We start from the raw sequence: 7,958 nt of genomic DNA, 5'->3' as shown, positions 1-7,958 counted from the left end.
CGTCTCCACATTTAAGACTAGACTTAAGACTTTCCTCTTTGATAAAGCTTATAGTTAGGGCTGGCTCAGGCTTGCCCTGTACCAGCCCCTAGTTAGGCTGACTTAGGCCTAGTCTGCTGGAGGACCCCCCTATAATACACTGGGCACCTTCTCTCTCTCTCTCTCTCTCGTATTCTATTACTGCATCTTGCTAACTCGGCCATTCTGGATGTCACTAACTCAGCTTCTTCTCCGGAGCCTTTGTGCTCCACTGTCTCTCAGATTAACTCATATCACAGCGGTGCCTGGACAGCATGGCGTGTGGTTGTGCTGCTGCCGTGGTCCTGCCAGATGCCTCCTGCTGCTGCTGCTGCCATCATTAGTCATTAGTCATACTTCTACTGTTATTATACACATATCACTATTGTCACACATGTATACTGCCAGATATTAATACTTTCAACATATTGTACCACAGTAGCCAGAACTATAACTATAATATTATTACTTTCAATAATATTGTTGTAAGCTACTGTCATTACCTGCATCTCTCTCTCTCTCTCTCTCTCTCTCTCTGTACGACATCTATTGCACGTCTGTCCGTCCTGGAAGAGGGATCCCTCCTCAGTTGCTCTTCCTGAGGTTTCTACCGTTTTTTTTCCCCGTTAAAGGTTTTTTTGGGGGGAGTTTTTCCTTATCCGCTGCGAGGGTCATAAGGACAGAGGGATGTCGTATGCTGTAAAGCCCTGTGAGGCAAATTGTGATTTGTGATATTGGGCTTTATAAATAAAATTGATTGAACTGATTGATTGATTGATTGATTTTGACCTTAATTATATTTTACTTTTTTCACTTTGTTTAAATTCCAGTGACTCAGTGAAATGTGATATCAAATCTGATGAAGCATTGGAAAGCATAGCTTGTTGGATCTTTTGTTTGATTATCTTTTGCTCTGCAGTTTTAAATCAGACAATTCAACAACCATGACCACTTAAAGTAAAAACTGTCTCTCTGTGTGTGTAGGTGTTAAAGTAAGGTAGAGTTTAAACTTCTCTCTCTATCTTGTAAAGCCAAGTAGGACTCCATGAACACCTTTGAGGATAATCAGCCTGGAGGCTCCATACTTGAACACTCTGAAACCACAGAAGAGATGAGAGCACTCTGGATCATCTGCAGAGCAATTTTACAAAGCATCTCTAATCAATATTGTTAAACTGTTTTAATCGCTTATTAATAATTAATAATTCATAGTATTGAATCTCATGACTGTTTATGTAAAGTGATCACTTGTAGTGATGAACCCACAGAGAATCATCCCCTCAGCTCTGAGGACCACTTTAGTGTCTTTGAGCTTGTTGTTTTAGTTGTATGGGCTGTAACTGTCATAGACTGTATAAAAGAATGGACATAGCTACAGTGACGTCACCCACTGGTTTGTGGACTTCTGTCTTGGTATTACAACCATCGCCACCTTGGTTCTTTTGAGCAGGAAGTGCTCATATTTGGAAGAGCGGGTGGAGCTATGCAGGAGCGAGGGGTGGATCTGACTCATAAGCCCTTTTTAGATAGGAGTTGTGCAGATTTGCAGGAAAGCCCAATCAGTCTTCTCTCAGCATTGGCAGTATAAAAACAAAATCGGGAAGTGCGGGAAAATGCCGCTTACCAACTTTTGTTTAAAGAATGCACCTTTTTCGGGGCAATGGGGGGTGTGAGCAAGTAACAAAATGTGTAGCTCAGCGTGTGACGTAAACAGTGACGTAAGAGGGAAGCCGTGGCTGGTCAGTCCTTCGGCGATTCTCATAAGTTGACCCGTTTTTCACCGTCCCCATCATCTGACGGTTAATGGCCTCTACGTTTGCGAGGACAAGGAGGGCGCGCAATTCCTTGTCTCCCCAGTTGCTCATCTTTACAGTGTCTGTCAGGTTTGTGTTTCCCTCTTGCTACTAGCTGCTCACTAATTCCTGCCATCAGCTGTCTCCTGTTTATCCACCGCCAGTGGCTTGCACGTGCCGTGTCATCAACAGCTACTCCCGCAAGTCTTCAACAGCCCGTCCCATTGCAGAAGGGCGTCTCGGTCTGTTTAAACTAAAAGGGTTCCGCCAATATGACTACCCTACGAGGCAGAAAACTGGGCACTTCAGATCAACTTGCCAATCCGGCTCTGTGTGGATAAACACTTGCAGCTTGCCGGCAAAACGGCCCAACATTCGCCGAAAATCTGGCAGTGTAAAAGGGGCTATAGACTGTATCGACTCCTTGCAGACAGCCTGTCACTCAAACCAGCCTCGCCCTTCAATACGCCTAACTTAAGGCCGAGTAAGTTATATAAAAATTCTCCCCTGTACAGTTTGTCTTGAAAAGGGAAACTAGCTATAGAGACCAAAATGATTATTTTTTGTTCCAGGCTGTAAACATCTTTATTTCTGCTATTACGTTGGGCATTTGAACACGGAGGTCTCTGACTCATTTCCAGAGCCGGCCTCAAGTGGCCACTCAAAGACCTGCAGTATTTGTTTGCCGCTCGGTAACCCTAGCCAGTATTGGATGATTTCTCTTTTGAATGTAGAGGGGAAGATTTTCTTTAGTGTAGTTGCGCAGAGATTAGCTAGCTACTTAGAAAGGAATAGCTTAATAGATACCATGGTCCAGAAGGCAGGAATACCAGGTTTTTCAGGGTGTTTAGAGCATACTAGCATGATCTGGCACCAGATTCAGGCAGCGAAGATTAAGAAAAGGGACCTGCATGTAGTATTTTTAGATCTTGCAAATGTGTTTGGTTCAGTACCGCATAGTCTCATTTGGAGTGTGTTTGACTACTTCAGAGTGCCACAGGTAGTTGTTAACTTAGTGAAAGCATATTTTCAGGATATTAGGTTGTGTCTAAGTACAGCAGGTTTCACAACAGGTTGGCAGAGGCTAGAAATAGGCATCATGGCAGGGTGTACAATTTCTCCATTAGCATTTACTATGGCAATGGAAGTAATCATCAGGGCTGCTAAGTGGGTGGTAGGTGGAGAGAGACGGCAGAGTGGGTTGCATTTTCCACCAGTTAGGGCTTACATGGATGACATGACACTGGTGACCACAGCAATGCCATGTACAAAGAGGCTATTAGAGAAGAACCTCAAGTGGGCCAGCGTGAAGATCAGGCCTAGTAAATCTAGAAGCATCTCGATACGTAGAGGGAAGTTAAGTGATAGGAAGTTTGTCATAGATGATGAGGAAATCCCAACAATTAGGGAAGAGTCAGTAAAGAGCTTAGGTAGGTGGTACAATGTGGAGTTGAATGATGAGGAACAGGTGGTGAAATTTAGGAAAGATGTGGCTGAAGGATTGGATAGAATAGATAAATCCGAACTTCCAGGAAAGTTGAAGTTGTGGTGTTTGCAATTTGGGCTATATCCTAGGTTAATGTGGCCATTGTCAATTTATGAAATTCCAATATCCGTAGTGGAGAGAATTGAAAGGTCGGTTAGCTCCTATATTAGGAAGTGGCTGGGTGCTCCTAGATGCCTAAGTAGTGTTGCATTTTATGGAAAAGGGATACTTCAGCTGCCAGTGTCTAGTTTAACAGAGGAATTTAAACGTACCAAGGTCAGGACAGAGCTGTTGTTATCTAAGAGTAAGGACGTGGTAGTTAGGAGTGTGGTTCCAAATCCAACTAAGGGGAGGAAGTGGAACCCAAGATCGGCAGTTCAGGAGGCAGAGGCAGCTCTTAGGCATGCAGAGATTGTAGGTAATGTTCAGTTTGGCCGGGGAGGCCTGGGGCTTTGCTCAGGCAAACCGGTATGGAATAAAGCAGGTCTCAAAGATAAAAGAAAGCTGGTTGTAGAACAGATACGTAGACAGGAAGAGATGCTAAGGGGTGCAAAGGTAGTGGCCCAGGCTAAACAAGGACAGTGGTTGAATTGGGAAAGTGTAGAGAAGAGGAAGCTTAGTAGGAGGGACCTGTGGAGTAGGGAGGAGAATCGTATTAGATTCCTGGTAGGGGCTACATACGATGTGTTACCAACCCCCCAGAACCTAAAACTGTGGGTAAATGAGGACCCATCATGCCCATTGTGTTCACGTACCGCAACTTTAAAGCATATTTTGTCAGGCTGTAAAGTGAACTTGTCACAAGGCCGATATACATGGCGACATAACCAGGTGCTGAAATGTTTAGCTGCAGGCATCGAAGGGAAACGAAGACAGGTGAATTCAGAAGGTGTTAAGGATAGGAGTTTAGTAATTCAGTTTGTCCGTGAGGGAGAGAAACACAGAAGAGATAAGTTAGTGAGGAGACAAGGGTGTGGCCGCCTAGAAGGTGCTTGTGATTGGGAAATGCAAGTAGATTTAGGGGGAAAGCTTGTTGTTCCCCAGGAAATAGTTTGTACCAGGCAGAGGCCTGACTTAGTGTTGTGGTCAGTGAGTCAATGGATAGTTTATTTCATTGAGCTGACAGATCTTTGGGAAGACTCAGTGGAAGAAGCCTATGAAAGAAAAAAGCTTAGATATGCAGACTTAGGAGCAGAAGCTGAGCAGCGAGGATGGAAGACTAGGATTTGTCCAGTGGAAGTGGGGTGTAGGAGATTCATAACAGGATCAGCTGTCTCGCTCCTGGGGGAACTCAGAGTGCGGGGACAGAGTTTGAGGAAGACAGTGAGGGAAATGTCAGATGAAGCAATTAAATGTAGCCAGTTTATCTATAAGAGAAGAAGTAATGTCAGTTGGGGGCCAGCAGGGGGAACTACTAAACAGGACACATAACTCCTTGAGAACGGGTGGAGAGATCCACTTCCTCTCAGGAGGAAATCCAGGAAGAGGAAGTATTTAAGTGTGGGAGTGGCCTATTTGTTTTGTTTTTGTTTGTTTGAGGCCATGCGGCAAGGTGAGTGTGCTTGCTGATCCTGTAAGTTTATTTAGCTCCTTTAACTTTAGCTTATATTGTAGTTATGCTATGTAGCGTGTGAAATAGAGTGTGGAGAATGTGCTAGGAAAGGTAGTATCAGCCCTGCTTCTACCTAGAGCTCGCATGTACGGAGCCTGGGTTTGGTTGAAGGTGGCAGTGCTGTTTGGGCTGAGAAAGCCATGTGTAAGTAAGGCAAAGGAGGTTATTGGGTTGGTGCAGGGAGGGGAGCAGTGAGACCTGGCATTAGGGGAGTGTCTCTGGGACGCTGGAGATCACTGCCTAGCCTCCTGGAGGTGTCGTGGGACCAACTAGACGAAACACTGGTGAAAGGGGGTTCCCACCCAATGACCCCAAAGACATGCTAGTTATCACTGCTCATTGGTTTGTATAGTTAAGCCTTGCCATATTAGCTTATCATAGGGCTTAGGTTTTTCACTGAGCGTTGATCCTTTCTCTAGAGCACAAACTTCTTGTGTTTATTTGAACTGGTTTGGTTCGCTCTCACTGTCCCAGTGTCAGACAGAATAATAAACAGAGAGAAGAGGTTTTGTTTTTATTGTTTATTATTTTTGGTTACAAAGTGCCTGATCTATCTCTTGTGAAGGAAGTGAAGGAACACTACAGACAGACATGATTATACCGAACCCTTAAAGAAAAACACATTTCATAACTTAATATGATGATAGATGTGTTTCAAATTGTAAAGGGACACTGGACCAGAGGCCTGTACTACAAAGCAGGATTTGGAGTTAGTTCAGGGTTCAGGGTTAACTCTGGGTTTTCAGTGCTATGAAGCTGGTTCTCTTTTTGCCAGGATAAATCACCGTGGCAACTTCTACTGAACAGCAACAGGTTAACTTCAGTATCAGATCAGAGACACAGTGTGATGACAGCTAGGATAAAACGGATCATATTTTATTAGTAAAATAATCCACACACTGTTAATTGGCTCCTGTTGTTACAAATGAAACATTCGGGTCAGACAGACCTCAGCAGTCATTAACTAGCTTTCCACTCTGTACTTCAGCAGCAGAAACAGTCTGGTGTTACTTTAAAGTGTTTTATGGGACATATTCAGAGGAGTTTCATCTTCATCCAACCAAATGGCAAAAAATACTCTATACTAATGTCACATAGGCCCATAGCTCAGTGACACCTGGGTGTCATTTAAGTCTCGGAATTAAATGTCTCGAACACCACCAACATTTTACTGTCTCGTAGTCACAGACACTTTCACTATTGTTTCATCACATATCATATGAAGCAGGCTCCTTCATTCATGGTTCTGATGATGTCGCTCATAATTAACACTCCCGCCTCTTTCACATGAATGCGCTCTTGGCTGGATAGGAAAACCCAGAGTTGACTGAACTAGCTGATAACCAGCTTTGTAGTACCTGTAGTACCAATGTTAACGTTAGTCAAAGCAGATAGTGAAAAGATATCCTGGGCAAGTTGGACTGGCTTTGTAGTACAGGCCTCGGTTTACACATTAGCATCTAGCAAAATCAACCAGTACCACAGCTGAATACAGTTAGTACGTTTCTGATTTGTCTTGTTGTATTTAACTCATCTCATGTCCAAATGTCCAACACTTTTTCTTCCCAAACTGCTTTGGGGGAAGGTTTCAAGTATTTTCAAGTCAAAAGGCTCAAGTCCAAATGAAGTCTCCAGACTTGACTTGAGAAAATCAAAAAAGCATTGCGACTCGACTTGGACTTGAACATCAATGTCTTAAGTCATCAAATTTGTGACTTGAGTCTCACTCAAGTCCACACCTCTTCAAACTGTCCACAAAAAAAATGTTTGTGGGGCAAAAATAGTGCTGAACAGTGAGCAAAAGCGGTTCTTTGACTCGTAATCACAGGGGAACCTGTTTTGGTGCTATATGTCACCCATCTTTGCTGAATAGATAATAGATAATAGATAAAGTTCCTGCGGCAACAAAACAAACCTGTGAAAACAAATATGATATGAATTTGTGTGCACTTTAACTGCATGTGTCATAGTTTACATATCTGATTTTTTTTTTTTTTTTTTTACATATTATGTTTTTAGGTAAATATAAACATTGTCTGTTATATTTATGTAGGATTACATGCTATTTTTTTAACACCTCCATATATAATTCTTCTTTAATATGTGTTTAGGAGGATTAGGTATATAGGCCAGGAGAGTGAGAGTAAAGTGTGTGATCAGTGACTCAAGTTAGTGACACCAGAGTTGGTCGACCTGCAGCATGACAGTCATGTCAGTTTTTTGGAGTACTCCACATGATAAACATGCAGACTACAAACACAGAGGCAGCTGTGATGTAGAAAATGAAGAAAACTTTGTTGATTGTTTTAGTCATTCTGGTCCAGTAGCCCATCTTCTTTCCTTCCTTCCTGCTGCTGAGGAGCAGACTCAGAGTTTTCATCGTCTCCACCAGCTCATCCGAGAGCTTTTCAGAGTCACGGCACTCCTCTGTCAGTTGGCTGCTGCCGCCCTAAAAATAGTTTAATAAACTTGGGTTAAATAACATGGTTATTTCAATGCAACTGCAACATTTGACTTTCACATTTTTGTATCAATTATGATCTCGCCATGCAGATTTTTTCAAACTTAGTCCCAAAACAAGTAATCGATAATACACAGCAAGTTTACATCCAGTGACATCCATTATGATCATGGAATGAACAAACTTGAAGGGTATTATACTACCTATACCATGGCAACTTGCCACTACAATATCACAAATGATCAAATGAAAACATAATTTGTTAATTTACTAATACAACTAAATTTGCGCTCACTTAACTGTTTCTGAGTGATGCCTTCAGTGAGATGAGGGGTAGAAAACAAACCAGACAGACTGAGAGCTTATGAGAAGATCAACATATGACATTATTTTTGTGCCTTAAACTGCACAAATCTCAAACTGATGGGTGGAAATTGTCAATTATCCCAAGAGGGAAACCCCTTGCCGAGCTTAGAGTGAAGAATTTTTCTAGTCACAGCCATATTTATGAAGGTTTTGCACTGAAACTACAGGAAGTCCTGTTTTAAGATTGGCTATTAATGTGTGTTTATGGCTGTTTAATGAATT

At 42.5% G+C, this 7,958-nt stretch overlaps 1 protein-coding gene across 3 annotated transcripts in view; it reads right to left on the bottom strand.

Annotated features, from left to right (window-relative positions):
• Window positions 1–7,958, bottom strand: part of LOC125881110 (5-hydroxytryptamine receptor 3A-like) — a 46,557-nt gene that overhangs the window by 24,632 nt on the left and 13,967 nt on the right. Inside the window, exon 12 of one of the 3 annotated variants that reach the window (XR_007448203.1) lies at window positions 6,825–7,358. The exons of the other annotated variants lie outside the window; for them this stretch is intronic. The gene's annotated coding sequence lies outside the window, so the exon portion shown is untranslated. The remainder of the gene's footprint in view (window positions 1–6,824; window positions 7,359–7,958) is intronic. 3 annotated transcript variants of the gene reach the window in all.

The sequence above is a fragment of the Epinephelus fuscoguttatus genome, linkage group LG20 (genome assembly GCF_011397635.1).
Source record: "Epinephelus fuscoguttatus linkage group LG20, E.fuscoguttatus.final_Chr_v1".
NCBI lineage: Eukaryota > Metazoa > Chordata > Actinopteri > Perciformes > Serranidae > Epinephelus > Epinephelus fuscoguttatus.
The sequence above is the reverse complement of the archived record's forward strand: the minus strand, read 5'-3'. Positions and strand labels throughout refer to the sequence as shown.